Genomic DNA, 20166 nt, shown 5'->3' with positions numbered 1-20166 from the left:
CACGCTCGTCAGAGTGAGCAATAATTTTCGCAAAAGACCTTCTCTGTAACTCTAAACTGGTAACCGTTAAAACTTTTTAAAAGGTCGCCTAGGGAGATTTTTAAAGTACCATAGTTTGTCGCCATTGCACGGGTGCGTGCAATTTTAAAGCGTAGCATGTTAGGTATCCATTTACGTGGCGTAACATCCTCTTTCACAATATGCAAAAAAATTGGGCTAACTTTACTGTTTTTTTTTTATTCAACAAAGTAGGTACCATGTGACAAAATATTGCAACAACTGCCATTTTATTCTCTAGGGTCTTTGCTAAAAAGTTATATAGAATGTTTGGGGGTCCTAAGTAATTTTCCAGCAAATGTGTAAAAAAAAAAAAAGGGAAACAAGTAAATATAATATACCTTTGAATCCATTTTCTAATTACTAGCAACAGAAGGATTAAATAAATGGTCAATGTTAAGAGAGTGAAGTTCCACATTAACCCCTGGTGATCCTACCACAATGGACCTTGTTGCAATCACTTCCTGCGTACTTACCAACACATTAAAGCGGAGTTCCACCCATTTAAAAGTCAGCAGATACAAAAAGTGTAGCTGCTGACTTTTAATAATCAGACACTCACCTGTCCCACGGTCCAGTGATGTGGGGGAACGAAGCCCCGCTCCTCTTCCCCCTCCTCTCCAAGGCGCCGACATTCTAACTGCGGGCGCCCAGCAGTCGCTTCACAGCTGGACGAGCCACGCTGCGTATGGCCGGGCAATCTTCTGGGACCTGTGACGTGTCCCAGAAGATTGCAGGGAGGGAGAGGGGAGAGGTGAACTTCCGGCGCCGCAGAGCCCGGGGAGGAAGTGGGAGCTGGGTATCCACTCAACCCCCCCCCCCTAAAAAAAAAATTACATGCCAAATGTGGCATGTCAGGGGGTCACCATCCATTTTTGGGTGGAGCTCCGCTTTAAGACCCATTTCTCTGGCAGCCGTCACCCCAGCCCATTCTCTGGCAACATCCCACAGCTATATATGTAGAAACCGCCCACTCATGGCTGCGATCTCCCCAATTAAAGCAGAAATAAAGTCTCCACCTAAACTGCGAGAAAGCAGGCTCTATATTTCAGGATAGGCAAGTAACGTCTCTTCTGCAATAAAATGCATGCCTGCTCGCAGTCTTCTTTCGAATGTACACCAAGTTGTGCATGTGCAGCTCAGTTTTTCAAGGGGAGTCCCCTCTTCTTCAGGGGCTCTGATGAAGAGGGGACTCCTCTTGAAACATGTTAGCCATACTTGACCTGGGTGGTTTCTTCCCATGTAAGAAAGTATGTGCATTGGATGTCACGTTGCTAGAGCTGGAATTAGCTGCTGAGCTTTTGCACATTGCTCCAACCAAACAATAATATAAAGTGTGCTATCCTTGTGCTACGTATAAGTTAATAACTCACATAAGAGACATAATAAAAGTGCATTAAACATACACTATATTACCAAAAGTATTGGGACACCTGCCTTTACATGAACTTTAATGGCATCCCAGTCTTGGTCTGTAGGGTTCAATATTGAGTAGACCCACCCTTTGCAGCTATAACAGCTTCAACTCTTCTGGGAAGGCTGTCCACGAGGTTTAGGAGTGTGTCTATGGGAATGTTTGACCATTCTTCCAGAAGCGCATTTGTGAGGATGTTGGACGAGAAGGCCTGGCTTGCAGTCTGTGCGCTAAATCATCCCAAAGGTGTTCTATCGGGATGAGGTCAGGACTCTGTGCAGGCCAGCCAAGTTCCTCAACCCCAAACTCGCTCATCTATGTCATTATGGGCCTTGCTTTGTGCACTGGTGAGCAGCCATGTTGGAAAAGGAAGAGGCCATCCCCCAAACTGTTCCCACAAATTTGGGAGCATGAAATTGTCCAAAATGTCTTGGTATGCTGACGCCTTAAGAGTTCCCTTCACTGGAACTAAGGGGCCAAGCCCAACCCCTGAAAAATAACTCAACACTATAATGCCCCCTCCACCAAAATGCTTTGGCCTTGCCAGAAGAGTTGAAGCTGTTATAGCTGCAAAGGGTGGGCCAACTCAATATTGAACCCTACGGACTGACGCCATTAAAGTTCATGTGCGTGGAAAGGCAGGCGCCCCAATACTTTTGGTAATATAGTGTATGATGAACTCATCCTAAAATTGACATATCTGTGCAAAAAAAAAAAAGTATCTATCTAATCTATCTATATATATATATATATATAGATATATATCTATATCTATATCTATATCTATATCTATATATCTATATATCTATATATATATATATATATAGATATATATATATATATATAAGCAAAAAAGGTGCTCAGATTTTCTAAGCTTCAGTTCCTATTTCCTTGCCGTGAAGGAATGATGACAACGTGCCCCACCGAAGAAAGAGTGCTCCCAAAAGGAATCACCACAAGCGATTAACCACTTAAGGACCAGCCTCGTTTTGGATTTTAGGTGTTTACATGTTTAAAACAGGGTTTTCTGCTAGAAAATTACTTAGAACCCCCAAACATTATATATGGTTTTTCTTCTAACACCCTAGAGAATACAATGGCGGTCATTGCAATACTTTTTTTTTGCACCGTATTTGCGCAGCGGTCTTATAAGCGCACTTTTTTTGGAAAAAATTCACTTTTTTGCATAAAAAAATAAAACAGTAAAGTTATCCCAATTTTTTTTTATATTGTGAAATATAATGTTACGCCAAGTAAATTGATACCCAACATGTCATGCTTGAAAATTGCGCCCGCTCGTGGAATGGCGTCAAACTTTTACCCTCAAAAATCTCCATAGGCGACGTTTAAAAAATTCTACAGGTTGCATATTTTGCGCTACAGAGGAGGTCTGGGGCTAGAATTATTGCTCTCGCTCTACCGGTCGCGGCGATACCTCACATGTGTGGTTTGACCACCGTTTTCATATGCGGGCGCTACTCGCGTATGCGTTCGCTTCTGCGCGCGAGCTCGTCGGGACAGGGGGGTTTTAAAAAATTTTTTTTTTTATTTTTATTATTTATTTTACAATATTTTATTTATTTTTACACTGTTTAATAAAAAAAAATTGTGTCACTTTTATTCCTATTACAAGGAATGTAAACATCCCTTGTAATAGAAAAAAGCATGACAGGACCTCTTAAATATGAGATCTGGGGTCAAAAAGACCTCAGATCTCATATTTACACTAAAATGCAATAAAAAAAAAAAAAAAAAAAAAAAAAGTCATTTAGAAAAATGACTTTTGAAAAAATATGCCTTTAAGAGGCGTGGACGGAAGTGACGTTTTGACGTCGCTTCCGCCCAGCAGTGTCATGGAAACGAGTGAGCGCCATCTTGGCCTCACTCGTCTCCAGACAAACCACTGAGCAGGACGCGATCGCCTCCGCTGCTACCGACGGCTCCGGTAAGCGGCGGAGGGCACCGGATCGCGGCGGGAGGGGGGGGGGCCCTCTCCCGCCACCGATAAAAGTGATCTCACGGCGAATCCACCGCAGGGACCACTTTTATCTGAAAGCCGGCCGCCGCACGAAAACGGGGATACCGGGGTTATGGCAGCTAGCTGCTGCCATAACAACGATATCCCCGTTCAAAATTAGGACGTACATAGTCGTGCGGCGGTCGGGAAGTGGTTAAATTAGCTCCTTACCAGCTGGTCCCACAAGGAGACCATCAGACACCTTGCTGCATAGCAGCCATATACACCACGATCTTGCATGCAAAGGTTCCATGATCTCCTAATCCAAGATAGGCTTCATGGAGGAAGTTAAAGTACAGAGGAAGATCCACATAGTGTAGTATTTCACCAAAATTTTATTAAAATGATAAAATCAAATTTACACATTTTGTAAACATACGTGTGCTCCAGTACATATGTAACATATGTTACAAACAACCAGCAGGTCCAAGCGATCAGGTCGACTTGCGGAATAACGTCATGTGTGAGGCCCCTCCCAACGCGTTTCTCTGTAACCAGCGTCATCTAGGGATAGAAGGCTCACGCGGGAGGTCAACACAGACTTATATACAGCCCAAAAGGGGTAACGAGGCTTAGGTCACCTGTGCATGTGGTTTGTACAATCTTTGTACATGAACATAAGAAATATACAATCAAATGCCCCCCCCCCCCCCCCCCCCCCCCCCAATTCAGGCTATTACTAAACATTACCTTGTATCAATAAATTTGTAATGTTAATTTTGCACATTACTGTTTGAGAGTATAACAATGGTCTACTGTTATTCTGTTATTTATAAATGGTCTGCAATGGTAATGCACTAGGCTGGTGCACCCTCTGTTTTCCCAGCTAGACAGTACCAACACAGGGTGGTAGCAGGATACCAAGTACTGGAGCACACATTTACCGATTGTCGGCACTAACTGGGGGTAAATCCAACATTTTTTTCAATAAGCCACCAGAACAGGGAGAGAAGAGGAAATCTATTGGGACGCCTATTCTGATGTTCTGATTTTAAAGGAGATTCTCTCACTTCCTGTTGTGCTTCTAGGGCAGGAAGAGAAGGCAATTGTCAAGGGATATTAGATATACTTAAAAAAATCAGCATGCATGAACCTTCTCAAATGGTGCAAACAGGAATACAGAATGTCCACAGCCAAACAGAATCCTCCTTGAGCTAATCCATCTTCAGTAACACAAGATCAGATTGGTTACTATGGAACGTTTGAGTCAGCTTTAAGAATATTCTTAAAATTGTAGACGAAGAACCATTTAAAAAAAGAAAAAAAAAAAAAAAAAAAAAAAAAAAAAAAAAGGAAGTCTTTTATTTGCTACTTATTTGTAGAAAAAAAAATGTGAATGGCTCAGATTTGTGTGAGCGTACTATGGCGCACACAGCGAGAAATAGGGGAATTTTGCACACGGAGATCATTGGAGAAACATTCCCAGATTTTTTTTTTCCATCAGTTACATAAAGGAGATTTTTTTTTTTTGCTCCGATTTGCACCCCTGCTCAGACATTCATAAGAATGGGGCTGAGTTCCTGTTTTGCCATGTGGAGAATGGACAACGGCTGGACGAACGGGCTGTAAGACTCTCTGGGAGTCGAAGTGTCACACGGCCATTTGGTGAAGAAGTTCATCCATCTGCAAGAGGTACAAGACATTGCATCAGTCACAATTGTGGTCACAAAGTGGTTAATGATTGTTAATGATAGTTGTTCAGGAACTACAATTCCCATCATGCCTAGTCATGTCTGTGAATGTCAGAGTTTCACAAGGCCTCATGGGACGTGTAGTTCCACAACAGCTGGAGGACCATAGTTTGGAGATCCCTGGACTAAGGTTATCAGTGGTGTACCCCAAGGTTCAGTGTTGGCCCCCCTACTTTTTAATATCTTTATAAATGATATAGGGTCTGGGATTAGAAGTACCATTTCATTTAAGGATGGTTCTTTATTGACTTTTGACCAGTTAAAACAGGAATTTAATTTGCCCAACCAAATGTTCTTTCGACATCTGCAGCTGCGCCACGCTGTCAATCTGGAATCGCACTCAGTTGAGAACTTCCTGATCTCAAAAGAATGCAGATATGATCCTTTCCTCTCTTTACCTTTGGATATCGGGACGTGAAGCCACCAAGATGACCCAACTGTGTCAGACGTGGCAAGCTGATATCCCAGGTTTGGTTGCTGAGGAATGGGAGGATATTCCACAATTTATTCCTATGCTGATCTCAGCTAGGGATAGATGTATTCAATTGAAAAATTCTTACAATCAGGCTTATTATTCCCCACAAAGACTATCCATTATATATTCTGGGGTTGATCAAATCTGTTCTAGGTGTGGAACGGAGGTTGGAACATTTATACATATGGCATGGTCCTGTCCTCCAGCCCTATTGGCAAGGGGTATTGGAGGAGTTGGATGCTCTTGTGCAACAGGTCTCTCTGGATCCAGCCTTCTTACTATCAGGAGCTGGTTCCTAAACAGAGGTTTTCTTTCATCAACGATGCTTTCTCTTCTATGCAACATTTTATGTACATTATACTTAAATGGAAGACATCTGCGGCCCATACGATCAGGCAGTGGAGAGAACTGGTGAACCAGGTACTACCCCTTTATAAACGGACATATATGGGTCAGAACAGTCTTTAAAAAGTTTAACAGAATTTGGGGTGATTGGGTTTAGGTGAGAGGACTGACCGTGGCTGCCTGGTCTGCCCCCCCCCCCTTTTTTTTGTAGCAAAATTCTCTATCACATGGGATACGAAACACCTAACTTGAATATTCTGCATCCCAAATATAGAATGAAGTGTTAAGATACCCTTTTTTCTCAATGAAGATTATACATGTTGTGCAAGATATTACGTTATTTGTGGTCATGGACTCCAGCACTTGCTAGGGCTTTGAAACATTGATCTGTACTCATTTTGTATCATAGAATTTGGAATTGTGTTATTTTGTTACAAAATAAACGGCATCTGTTTACAAAAAAAACCCAAAAAAGCGTACTATTTCAGTCTTTACAGATGACACCAAGCTATGTAGTGGAATAACGTCCTTACAGGATGTCTCCAACTTACAAGCCGACCTCAATGCACTGTTTAAGTGGGCAACTAAGTGGCAAATGAGGCTTAATGTAGTGTAATGTAATGCGGAATTAACAAATTTGTCAAAATTAGTTAAAAAACGAATTGGGAACTAAACGAATTGCACGTCTAGTTTAATGTTGATAAATGTAAAGTTATGCACTTGGGGCTAAGAATATGCATGCATCATACATACTAGGGGGCATAGACGTGCGCAGCCTATTGCTTTAGGGTGTGCACCCGAAAACTCAAGTACACATACGTGTGTGTGTGTGTGTGTGTGTGTGTGTGTGTGTGTGTGTGTGTGTGTGTGTGTGTGTGTGTGTGTGTGTGTGTGTGTGTGTGTGTACCTATCAAAATATATACCAAAAGTATTGGGACACCTGCCTTTATACACAAACTTTAATGCCTTCTCAATCTTAGTCCGTAGGGTTCAATATTGAGTTGGCCCACCCTTTGCAGCTATAAACAGCTTCAACTCTTCTGGGAAGGCTGTCCACAAGGTTTAGGAGTGTGTCTATGGGAATGTTTGACCATTCTTCCAGAAGAGCATTTGAGAGGTCAGGCACTGATGTTGGACAAGAAGGCCTGGCTCACAGTCTCCTCTTTAATTCACCCCAAAGGTGTTCTATCGGGTTGAGGTCAGGACTCTGTGCAGGTCAGTCTAGTTCCCCCCCAAACTCGCCCATCCATGTCTTTATCTACCTTGATTTGTGCACTGGTCCAAATCATTTGGTGAAGGGGGGGTTATGGTTTGGGGTTGTTTTTCAGGGGTTGGACTTGGCCCCTTGGTTCCAGTGAAGGGAACTCTTAAGGTGTCAGCATACAAAGACATTTTGGACAATTTCATACTCTCAGCTTTGTGGGAACAGTTTGGGGATGGCCCCTTCCTGTTCCAACATGACTGCACACCAGTGTACAAAGCAAGGTCCATAAAGACATGGACTTAGCAGGGGTGGTGGGAAATTAACTTTAAGTGCAATAATTCACACTATAACCATAACTAAAAACATATACAATTAAGTGTAACACTCTAAAAAATAAAAATTCCAAAGTGCTATAATGGTGTGAACCTCCTAACTAAAAAGTTGTTACACTTGAAGGTAATTTGTATTGTAATTATCTGTAGAGGGGTTTCCACCATCCCTGCTAAGGCAGCACTGATGGGCACCGATAGGCAGCACTGATTGGCAGCGTTGATGGGCACTAAGTGGTAGCACTGATAGTACTGATTGGCACTGACAGGTGGCACTAATGAGCTCTGATTGGTAGCACTTATGGGCACTGATGGGCTCTGATTGGCAGCACCGATAGGCAGCACTGGTTGGCACCGATAGGCAGCACTGGTTGGCACCGATAGGCAGCACTGGTTTCCACCGATAGGCAGCACTGGTTTCCACTGATAGGCACTGATAGGCGGAATTGGTTGGCACTGATAAGCAGCACTGGCACGGATAGACAGCATTGGGTGGCACTGATAGGCAGCATTGGGTGGCACTGATAGGCAGCATTGGGTGGCACTGATAGGCAGCATTGGGTGGCACTGATAGGCAGCATTGGGTGGCACTGATAGGGGAGAGGGGGAGTTTCACATTCAGGAGATCATGAGAATTGCCAGAGCTGTTCAGTGTATGAAACTGTCAGACAGGGGCGGACTGACCATTGAGCGACTCGGGCACTGCCCGAGGGCCCTGGGCCACTAGGGGGCCCCATCAGTATTGCCAGCCTCAGTAAAACCAGGGACAGTATGTATAAATCTGTGTTTTTTTTACATCTGTCTGTGTATACTGTGTGTACATGTATGTGTATACTGTGTGATTGTATACTGTGTGGCCCCATAATCTCTGATTGCCTGGGGGCCCCATAATCTCCTATTGCTCGGGGGCCCCATGAGTTATCAGTCCGCCCCTGCTGTCAGAGAATGACACCGCATGCAGGGAGAGACACCAGCTGTTAAAAGTCCGCGGTGATGTCGGTGGTGTGCGGGACTGAACAGTTACCAAACACCAGCCAATATGATGGGTCTGGGCAGGCCCCTACATTTCTCTGGCTCCGCCCCCTCTCTGAAGCAGCCCAATCATTGGCTGGTGTTGGCGATTGGTCCCACCCACCCCCGACATCGTGGCTGAGTTGTGATGACTTACGACTCAGCCGCGATGTCGGAGGTGGGCGGGACCAAGCGCTATAAACACCAGCCAATGTTTGAGCTGCTTCAGAGAGGGGGCAGGGCCACATAAATGTAGCGGCCCTTCCAGACCTCATCCCATTGGCTGGTGTTTGACGGCCGCTCGGTCTCGCCCGCCCCCCGACATTTTGACAGCTGGTGTCTCTCCCTGCATGCAGTGTCATTATCTGACAGTTTCATACACTGAACAGCTCTGGCAATTCTCACGATCTGCTGCCTGTGAAACTGTTTCACAGGCAGCGTGGGCCACACTCTCTTGGATGCAGCATTTTGTGGCAAATCTCTGGAGACAGCATGGGGTGATTAGGGCGTGACCAGACAGACCCGGCACACCCTGTGCGCACGCCTATGCTAGGGGGAGTACAACTGGGGGAATCCATGGTGGAGAAGGATCTGGGGGTTTTGGTAGATCATAAGCTTAATAACAACATGCAATGCCCAAGCTGCAGTTTCCAAAGCGGGGAAAGTCCTTTGTATTGAGAGGTATGGACTCCAGAGAGAGATATCATCTGTACAAATCATTAGTAAGACCTCATCTGGAATATGCAGTTCAGTTTTGGGCACCAGTTCTCAAAAAGGATATCTGGGAACTGGAGAAAGTGCAGAGAAGGGCAACCAAACTGATAAGAGGCATGAAGGAGCTCAACTATGAGGAAAGATTAGAGGAACTGAATATATTTACCCTTAAGAGGAGATTAAGGGGGGATATGATCAACATGTACAAATACATAAGGGGTCCATATAGTGAAAACATCAAAAAGTGACGGCAGAAAAAGACTGAGTAGTCCATGGAGTCTCCCCCCCCCCCCCCTCCCATTAACTTTGTTGTCTGACTATAGATTTAGGTTTATCCCAAGCATTTTTAAAGCGGTTTACTGTTGACTGTCTCACTACTTCTGTTCAGGGCCGTCTTTACTATTGATTGGACCCTGGGCGGACATATTCTTGCCCCCCCCCCCCATGAAATTTCGTGCTCCACTAAATCAGATCAGGCAGTGATTGTAATTGGTTGATAGAGGTTACAGCATATCATTACTGCTCATTGGCTGCTAGAGGTCACAGCACGTGACTTCTGCTTGTTGCTAATTGGTTGCTAGAGATTACTGTGCATCAATACTGCTCACTGATTGGTTGCTAGAGGTTACTGCACTTTAGTACTGCTCACTGATTGGTTGCTAGACTGTACTCAGGGAGGCATGATATACGTATGAATGCCGCCTCTATTTACATATCAATGCAGACGGTCCAACACTATTAAAATATTAATAGTGCCGCTATTTACATATGAATGCCTGTTATATGTAAACACAGGGTCTGCAGGTGAGTCATCTGTACAAAACAATAGGGCAGAGCTGGGCAGCATTAGTAACAGAAATTCACGCTGAGATACAGCACAGGACTAAAACTTCAAGGGACAAGGGAAGTTAAACTGGGATAGTTGGCAAGTATGAGGCAGCTGCTTTGGGCCCCAAAACAATGACAGGGCCCAGGGCAGCTGCCTCTTTTGCCCTGCTTAAAGACGGCCCTGCTTCTGTTGGTAGTTTATGCCAAATCATCAACCACCCTTTCAGTAAAATAATACTTTTTAAGATTAGTTTTAAACTTTCCTCTTGTTAGCTTGAGGTCATGTCCCCGCGTTCTTGATTTTGGTTTCATATTGAAAAGACTGCCTTCCTGAACCTCATTCACCCCCTTTAAATCATGTCCCCCATTTCCCTTCTTTCCTCCAGACTGTATATATATTAAAAAAAAGGCCTGGATTTGTTCCTTATTGTACATAATATAACTGGGTACTGACATTTATAGGTAAAGTTGATCCAGGGATAATCCGATTGCCTCTCGGGGGATCGGGAAGGATTTTTTCCCCTGCTGTAGCAAATTGGATCATGCTCTGCTGGGGTTGTTCTCCTTCCTCTGGATCAACTGTGGTTGAAGGATTGTGTGTATATGGGATTGTATGATTTATTTTAATTATTGGTTGAACTAGATGGACTTGTGTCTTTTTTCAACCTGACTAACTATGTAACCACTTACTTCCAACCAAAACTAACATGGGCGTGTCTGTGCACCATCCGCAGTACGTAATCAAGTGGTGGGAGTTCTTACCAATAACTTGTACATCGTCCTGCTGGGCAGCTGCCGCCAGACCTGCCCCCTGCAGTATCCTGCTGTAAGAGCCCAGGCTGATGCGACAACACACTCCCAGGAGGCGGGATCATGACAGCCTGCATCACGTGATGATGCACTCCCAGGGGGCGGGTCTATGACAGGCTTTGTCAAATGAGTGGCTAATGGTGCTGCCGCCCATAGCTGTGCTTTCACTATTGCAGAGGTGGGAAGTACATATACGAGGTGGACTTTTCCTAAATGCATGACAGCCAGAATGCACAGCCTCACTTCAACCCCAAAGATGACAGGCGAGGGAGTGGAGTATCTGCAGGGGGGCAGCACTGAAGACAAGTTCAGCATTGCAGTGCCTTACACCTTACATTGTTAAATGTAATTTTTAGACATTTTGTATAACTTACCCCATAGAGGTAGGCTTCCCAGAGCCGGTGCTTGGACATGATCCATCTGCAGATTAAACAATTTCATTAACTTGTTTAAAGAAACTTTCTATTTCATGGACTGTCCAAAACCCTCTTGTAGCTTCTACTAAATGTACCATTCCTTTGTAGCCCCCTATGCAATATGTTCTATAGCAGTGATGGCGAACCTTGGCACCCCAGATGTTTTGGAACTACATTTCCCATGATGCTCATGCACTCTGCAGTGTAGTTGATCATGGGAAATGTAGTTTCAAAACATCTGGGGTGCCAAGGTTCGCCACTGTTCTATAGTATATAGAGGTTTACTGCAAGTATTTTCCTCCATTGCCCTAGACATGAATATCTGTCTGATGGGCTATCCGCCTAGGATTCTAACTCCCCCATAACCCCATCTGTTACCATCCCTGTAACCCCAACACTAACTTTTCTTGTAACCCAACACCAAGCTCCCCTGTAACCCCAAAACTATCCCTTCCTCTAACCCCTCCCCCTGAAAACCCCAACTCCCTCATAACCCCATCTGTTATCACCCCTGTAACCCCAACACCAACCTTTCTTGTAACCCAACACTAAGCTCCCCTGTAACTCCAAAACTAACCCTCAGTGTAACCCCAAAACTATCCCTTCCTATAACCCCAACCCCTCCCCCCAAAACCCTAACTCCCCCGACAGCGCTGAAAACTAAAAATTGGTCTGGGAAGGAAGGGGGTGAAAAGGCCCGGTATTGAACCGGTTAAAGCTCAAAAAAAAAAAAAAAAGAAAAAGAAAGAACAACATTTTCCTTCTCCATTTTGTAGGCAACTGCTTTTGTGTGGCTTTCCGGCGCTCTTGCCAATGGGTTGAGTGGTGGGAGGTAAAATGCCTGGTCAAGCATGTGGTACCCAATTGGTGTATCTGCCAGGCTTGATGCACTTGAGGCAAAGTTTGCAAATAGCAACAGTGCGATCGGCTGCACATGTACTATAAAAAAGACCCGGACACCTGAGCTGTGGGAAGTGGGCCAGGAGATAACAGCTCCACAATGTGATAGAATAGGGTGGCTGCTCTCCACTCTTCCATGATGGCTGCCCTGTTGAGGTTGTGCCTCACCCTCACTTTCCTCCTCTGCTCTATCTGGCACCAAAGTCACGTCAGTGACCTCATCATCTCCATCCTCATTACCACTGGAGACAACTTGGAAATACTGTGGGGGTGGGGGACATGAATGCCAATTTGTGTACCAGTGTCCTCCCCTCTGTAGGCTCATGTTCCTGCTGTCAACCTCAGAACCAACATCTGAATCAAGTAATGGCTGTGCACCGTCAAGGAACAAGTGGCTGACACTATGTTCAAATAACTCAGCTGACTCCTCCATGCCGGATGTTGGGGCTTTGGCAGGAATAGCTGTGGGCAAGGAGGCAGGTTTTGCCACTCTGGCAGCTGCAAGGGACTGCGCACTAGTCTCTGCTTGGGTGATGGAGAAAGAGGACAGTTTAGTAAGTCAGTCCACCACCTTCTCTGCATGCTGTGGCTGGATGGCATGGGCAACATCACTAAAGTGAGGAAATTATGCCCTGCCTGCGGACTGACCACGTCCACCTTTGCCTGTGGACACATACACTGCTGGCCCCCCTCAGTGTCATGGGAACGTCTGCCTCTCCATGCTGTCCCCCCCCCCCCCCAGACATGATGGGGGCACGCTTATTAACAAAATGTAATAAAGATGTGTAAAATGTGTACGTGGATGCAGTTTAATCAATGCAAAGTGGTGTTTGGTGCACTTTAATGTGAGTAATAACTACACACACACCCCACGGATACACTGCAATATACTGCATCAAACATGCAGTAACGCACAGAACTATATAGCGTTACACTTGCAGTAACGCAATGAAATATACGGCATTAAAATTGTATTAACGCCCAGAAATGTACTGCGTTAAACCTGCAGTAACGCAATGAAATATACGGTATTAAATGGTCACTACACTCACACTAATGTAAAGATGAATGGTTGCACTACACTCACACTGACCTATCACTAGATTCACACTAAACTAATATTCTACACCGACAATAGAATCAGAATAGTACACCAACTGTCTAATAGCAATGAACAGAGCCCTTTTCTATCCCTTTCCACGCTGCTATCACATTACAAATGGCCGCTATAGAGGGAATACTTTTATAGTGTGGGGTGGGAATAAGAGCAATGAGCCATGATTGGATACAGTCAATTATGACAGCGATCTGTGCCCTGATTGGGCGAAGCCTTCATCGTCTCAGCCAATCAGGGCTTTCAATGCACTGTGTGGCGGCGCAGCGCATTGTGGTCGTTCAGCTGGCCGAACGCCCTGATAATTTGGTTGCTTCGGAGAATGTCCGAACAGCCAAAGTTCGGCCCGAACCGTTCGCTCATCCCCAATCACCAGTAATTCTTATTATACAGGATTTTTTTAGCACCAACAGTTTGCACAGCGCTTTACAATATAAAGGGTGACAGTATCATTACAATACGGAAGGAATAGAAGGGCCCTGCTCATTATAAAACCACACTACTACAAAATGCTGAAAAAAAAAAACAAAAAAAGGAACTACAGCTACAGCTTTCTATAGCCAATGTTACTGGATTTTTTAAAACGTCCAGTGTGCATGAGGCCTAAAGCTTGACACTCTTCCACTGCAGTGCATTGTAATAACATACACATTACCACAATATACATTAGGAGTGAGAGTTCCAGTGCCATTCATAGCTTGCCTTAATGTAACGCACATTAAGACCTCATGCACACTGGACGTTATAAAAAAAAAAAAAAAAAAAAGACAGTAACGTTAGCTGTAGAGTGCGTTTTTCAGCGTTTAAAGTTTTTTTTTTCCTGTTTTTTTTTCGGAAAAACTATCCTCCCATAAAAGCTTATGGTTCAAAAACACTGATAAAAACGCTAAATAGCCACGTTAAGCTTTTTTCAGAGTTAGAGCAAAAATGAAATAAATAAAATAGATGCATACATACATAGCGATGCCCTCTTGAGGGTCGCAAGATAAACCAATACCCCTCTGGTTTCCCTGACCCTGTGAGAAGGGCTGGCCCAAGACATTGTGCTGCCTGGGTCCAAGAACGAAATGCTGCCCCCAACCCAAAAAAAAAATAAAAAAAACAAAAATCATACCCACCAAAAGGCCCCCCACAGCCATTATTCTATATCATGATAAATAAAACTAAAATTAAATTTATTAGGAAGTCAGATTTTGCCCTAAACACATAAGTGTGAACCTCGGTTAAGAGCTAGTGTAGTATACAGACAGGCTAGTGGGTATACAGAGGGGCTAAGTGGTATACAGAGAGGCCAATGTATATATTGCAGACTCCCCACCCAGCTCAGGGTGAGAAAGTTCCTCCCGACTTCATGATATGGGCAGAGACTCGCTCTCACACTCATCTCCTGTCTGCACTTGGCGCGAATTGGGTAGGTAGCGGCGGCCCTGCTCCCTTTCTCAACTTGCCGCCCGGGTCCCATGGACCCACTGGGACTAGGGTTGCCACCTTTTCTTCGAGTCAACATAAGGGATGCTCTGGGAACTCCGATGCAAGGGGGAACACAGAGAACTCCGATGCAAGGGGGAACACAGAGAACTCCGATGCAAGGGGGAACACAGAGAACTCCGATGCAAGGGGGAACACAGAGAACTCCGATGCAAGGGGGAACACAGAGAACTCCGATGCAAGGGGGAACACAGAGAACTCCGATGCAAGGGGGAACACAGAGAACTCCGATGCAAGGGGGAACACAGAGAACTCCGATGCAAGGGGGAACACAGAGAACTCCGATGCAAGGGGGAACACAGAGAACTCCGATGCAAGGGGGAACACAGAGAACTCCGATGCAAGGGGGAACACTGAGAACTCCGATGCAAGGGGGAACACAGAGAACTCCGATGCAAGGGGGAACACTGAGAACTCCGATGCAAGGGGGAACACTGAGAACTCCGATGTAAAAAGGGTAGCTCTGATGTAAGGGGTGCTCTGAGAACCCCGATTTACCTTAGTGCTCTCACTCAGAGGCAGGAGGGAGAAGGATGGTGAGCTCACTCACCCCTTGGCAGCCAGCACCTTTCATTCAGATGTATCTGAGGCTGCTGGACTTCAAATTTCCGGCCCCCACTTTCCTTTTCTCAGGCACAGTCTGAATAATGTGTCTGGGTTTCAGGCAGTTTGAAACCTGGACACACGATTCCAAACCCGAACTGTCTGGGTGAATCCCGGACAGGTGATAACCCCTAACTGGGACCCATGGTAGGGCCGGCCCTGCCCATGAGGCCTCTGTCACCTCCGACACCCTGGGTTCAAAACATTTTTTGTTTAGATAACACCAGCAGTAATAAAATACACCAAACTTAGTTAATTCAGGAATAGTTGACTCAATAGGATAAATGGAGAAAGACAAAAGAACAAACCTGAATTTAACTCCAAAACACTATTATAAAGGGTATTATTGGTAGCAAATCACTACAGTTAAAACTATATTTCTTATCCCAAACAAATTATATATAATAAAAAAAATTATATATATATATATATATATTATAACCATATGCAGGGTGAGGTGCACTAAACGATCTTGGCTGTGCTAATAACCTGGTCCCTCCCACGGACCGATATGTAGAAACGATAAGTCAGGATTGCTGCACAAGAAATTTATTTCTGTAAAAAATTACATGAATATCAAAGACATCGAAGCGATACCAGATGCAGCTGGCTGTGACGTTTCGGGCTTTGACAGATAACGCCCTTTCTCACAATCGTATGTCTGCAACTGGTTACATACATCACATGGTATATATACACACACAAGTTCCTTAATTATATTTAATTAAACTGGAATTAATCATCCTACATCTAGTAACAGGTTTTTTAACTAAATCATTTCTCCTCATTTCACGTGGTTGGAACAATCAAATGTCAACAGGTATTATTGCCTCGTCACCAAAAAAAGGAAAAAGAAAAAAACAAAAAGGGAAGAGAAAAAAGGCAAAAAAAAAAAACAACAAAAAACTTTTTCCATAAAAGACGTTCTTCCAGGAAAAAGTTTTCTCTTCACAGTATCTATAGAAAAAAAAAAAAACCAGCAAAATAATAATAATAATAAATAATAAGATGTAACAATGAACACGGAGTATCACCTTTTCACAATAATATGTAGATAAATTATTATTTTGAAAAGGTTTTTTAACTAAATAATTTCTCCTCATTTCACGTGGTTGGAACAATGAAATGTCAACAGGTATCATTGCCTCTTCACCAAAAAAAGGAAAAAGAAAAAAGAAAAAAGAAAAAGAAAAAAAAAAAAAAGGCAAAAAAAGGGCAAAAAAAAAAAAGGCAAAAAAAAAACCCAACAAAAAACTTTTTGCATAAAAAAAAAAAAAAAAAAAAAGACGTTCTTCCTGGAAAAAGTTCTCTCTTCACAGTATCTATAAAAAACAGCAAAATAATAATAATAAGATGTAACAATGAACACGGAGTATCACCTTTTCAAAATAATAATTTATCTACATATTATTGTGAAAAGGTGATACTCCGTGTTCATTGTTACATCTTATTATTATTTTGCTGGTTTTTTTTATAGATACTGTGAAGAGAAAACTTTTTCCAGGAAAAACGTCTTTTATGGAAAAATTTTTGTTGTTTTTTTTCCCTTTTTTCCTCTTCCCTTTTTGTTTTTTTCTTTTTCCTTTTTTTGGTGAAGAGGCAATAATACCTGTTGACATTTGATTGTTCCAACCACGTGAAATGAGGAGAAATGATTTAGTTAAAAAACCTGTTACTAGATGTAGGTTAATTAATTCCAGCTTAATTAAATATAATTAAGGAACTTGTGTGTGTGTATATATATATATACACCATGTGATGTATGTAACCAGTTGCAGACATACGATTGGGAGAAAGGGCGTGATCTGTCAAAGCCTGAAACATCGCAGCCAGCTGCATCTGGTATCGCTTCGATGTCTGATATTCATGTAATTTTTTACAGAAATAAATTTCTTGTGCAGCAATCCTGACTTATTGTTTCCATAAGTATCTATCTATCTATCTATCTATCTATATGTTCAACCTGCTCTTACAGAGAGTTCTTGGTGAATGTAGCTTTGATAGTTTTAACGACACGATTTCCTAAGGCTGGGTTCACACATCCCCAAATCTGTCTCACAGCAGGGGGTCAGAAGCATGCTGGTTTACCATTCAGGTCCATTTTCCGCCCCGAAATTTGGGCTGAATTCGGAACTGAAATGGACCAAAAGCCGCACAGCATTTTTCTGCAAAACGCACCGGACTTGCTGTGGAGATATGTGAACCGGCTCCATAGAGAGCTGGTCAAAATCTCCTGCTATTGCGAATTGGATGCGGGCATGTCCGCAGGTGTTCTTCCAGATATCCGCTGAGTAGATCTGTTGAAGTAGGCCGCAAACTGCTGCAGCTCACCCAGTAACAGATTCTCTGCACACTGATCCATGACGGTCCCAAGTCTCTCCCAGCGGTCGGCTCTTCTCCATCAGCCCTCTGGTAATAGTATTTTCACACAATACAGCTAGAGGACGAATCTTTCCCATATGGACTACATGTCCCAAGATGCCTTGCTTTGGTAAAATTGAGTTGACCTAAGAAACTGTGGAAAAATAATTTTTTAAAAAGGAACCAACGTGTCAAAGGAAAATGAATGTATTGTAGAGTTGAAATGAAGACTTATTTTCTGACAGGTCCCCTTTGAGAAACTCTGTTCCCAGAGCAACACCTCTATCAGTGGGTAAAATTTTCTGTATGCAGGGACAGTGCAGAAGGGGAGGGGGGTCTCAAAAAGTCTTACCTGGCGGCTCCAGACTTTTATCATTCTGCGGTAGAGGAGGAGGGGGGTTGTGGAGTCTTCTGTCAGAGAAAAAAAAAAAAAATACATGTCATCACACATAAACCATGCAAGATCTGGAGATAGTAGGGTATAGTGGATCAGAACAGAGCACATTTAGGTAGAGGGCATATATATATACTTTGTGGCACATAAACAAAGTGACTGATACACTATACAGGGCTTAGAAAGGTGGAGTTACTGGAGGTCTCTGGGGAATTTGTTGGTGCCATTTAATCAGGTATGCTGTACTCACCTTGGTCTTGTAAGCAAAGTGGAGAACACTGCACCAGTCAAGGGCACACCTAAGTAGGTGGTATAATTCTAAGGTGGCCATTTGTGGATTATGGTCACTCTTTGATTGTTGCTGTGATTTGGAGGGTCCCCGGGTGACAGGGATATGCCAACACTTTAAGGGTCTAAGAATAAGACATACCACTTGGAGGGTCTCAGAATACACAAACATTTGGTGGGTCCCATAAACAGACACATCAACACTTGGAGGGTTCAAGAACAAAGATACAGTGACTCTTGGAGGTACAATAGTGGACACTTAGTGGGTCCCAGAACATGGACATTCCAAGACTTGAAGATTTTTAGAACAAAACAAAAACACCAAACACTTCGTGGGTCCCATCCAGAACACAGGCAAACCGACATTTAGAGGAACTCCTGACAAGACACGCCAACAGTTCCAGAAAAAGACATTGACACGTTGAGGCACACCAAACACTTGTAGGGACCCTTAACAAGGGCAAATTGACAATTGTAGGGTCTCAGGAAAAAGACACACCAACACTTGGAGGGTCTCATAACAAAAACACACTGACACTTGGCAGATGCCAGAATGCAGACAAACCAACATTAAGAGAGTCTCAAAACAAGGCAAATGGACACTTCCAGGATCACAGACACACCAATACTTGAAGGGTTCCAGTACATAGACACACCAACACTTAACGGTTGTCAGAACAAGGCATACCATACATGGAGGATTCCAGAACAAGATGCACCAACACTTAAAGGTCCCCAGAACAAAGACACAGCAATAGTTGGAGGGGCCCAAAACAAGACACAGCAATAGTTGGAGGGGCCCCAAAACAAGACACAGCAATAGTTGGGGGGGCCCAAAACAAGACACAGCAATAGTTGGGGGGGCCCAAAACAAGACACAGCAATAGTTGGGGGGGCCCAAAACAAGACACAGCAATAGTTGGAGGGGCCCAAAACAAGACACAGCAATAGTTGGAGGGTCCCAAAACAAGACACAGCAATAGTTGGAGGGACCCAGAACAAGGCTTCCAGGCCACCCTGGAAGTTGAGCAAACTGACTTGCAGCCAGGGCCAACCATGCAAATATTAAACACGAGAGACCGAGAATATTATATATATATATATATATATATATATATATATATATATATATATATATATATATATATATATATATATATATATATATATATATATTATATAGAAAATTACACATACATATCTGAACCCCAAAAAGTGCCCAATAGCCCCAGCATGGAGCAGACACAGATAGGAGTGCATTTCACCTTTATTGGTTGATTCAACTTTATCCAGGAGATTAGAACAGGCCAACAAAACCACGCTAAGGTGAAAAATGGGCATGTTTAAATCTCCTGCATCTGTCTTAATCACCTTTTCTTCTTGAACTTGCTTTATTTTCAGGCAATAAAAGAGCGCTTTGTAAAACACGGGGGTTATTTACAAAAGGCAAATCCACTTTGCACTACAAGTGCACTTGAAAGTGCAGTCGCCGTAGATCTGAGGGGGGCATGCAAGGAAAATTAAAAAAAAAAAAAAAAAAAAAACAGCATTTTTACTTGCACATGATTGGATGATAAAATCAGTAGAGCTTCCCCTAATTTCAGAGTTTCCCCTCAGATCTACAGCGACTACACTTACAAGTGCACTTGTAGTGCAGAGTGGATTGCCCTTTAGTAAATCAACCCCTTGGTCTCCCTTTTCAATGCG

This window comes from Aquarana catesbeiana, linkage group LG06, assembly GCF_042186555.1.
Source record: "Aquarana catesbeiana isolate 2022-GZ linkage group LG06, ASM4218655v1, whole genome shotgun sequence".
NCBI lineage: Eukaryota > Metazoa > Chordata > Amphibia > Anura > Ranidae > Aquarana > Aquarana catesbeiana.
The sequence above is the reverse complement of the archived record's forward strand: the minus strand, read 5'-3'. Positions refer to the sequence as shown.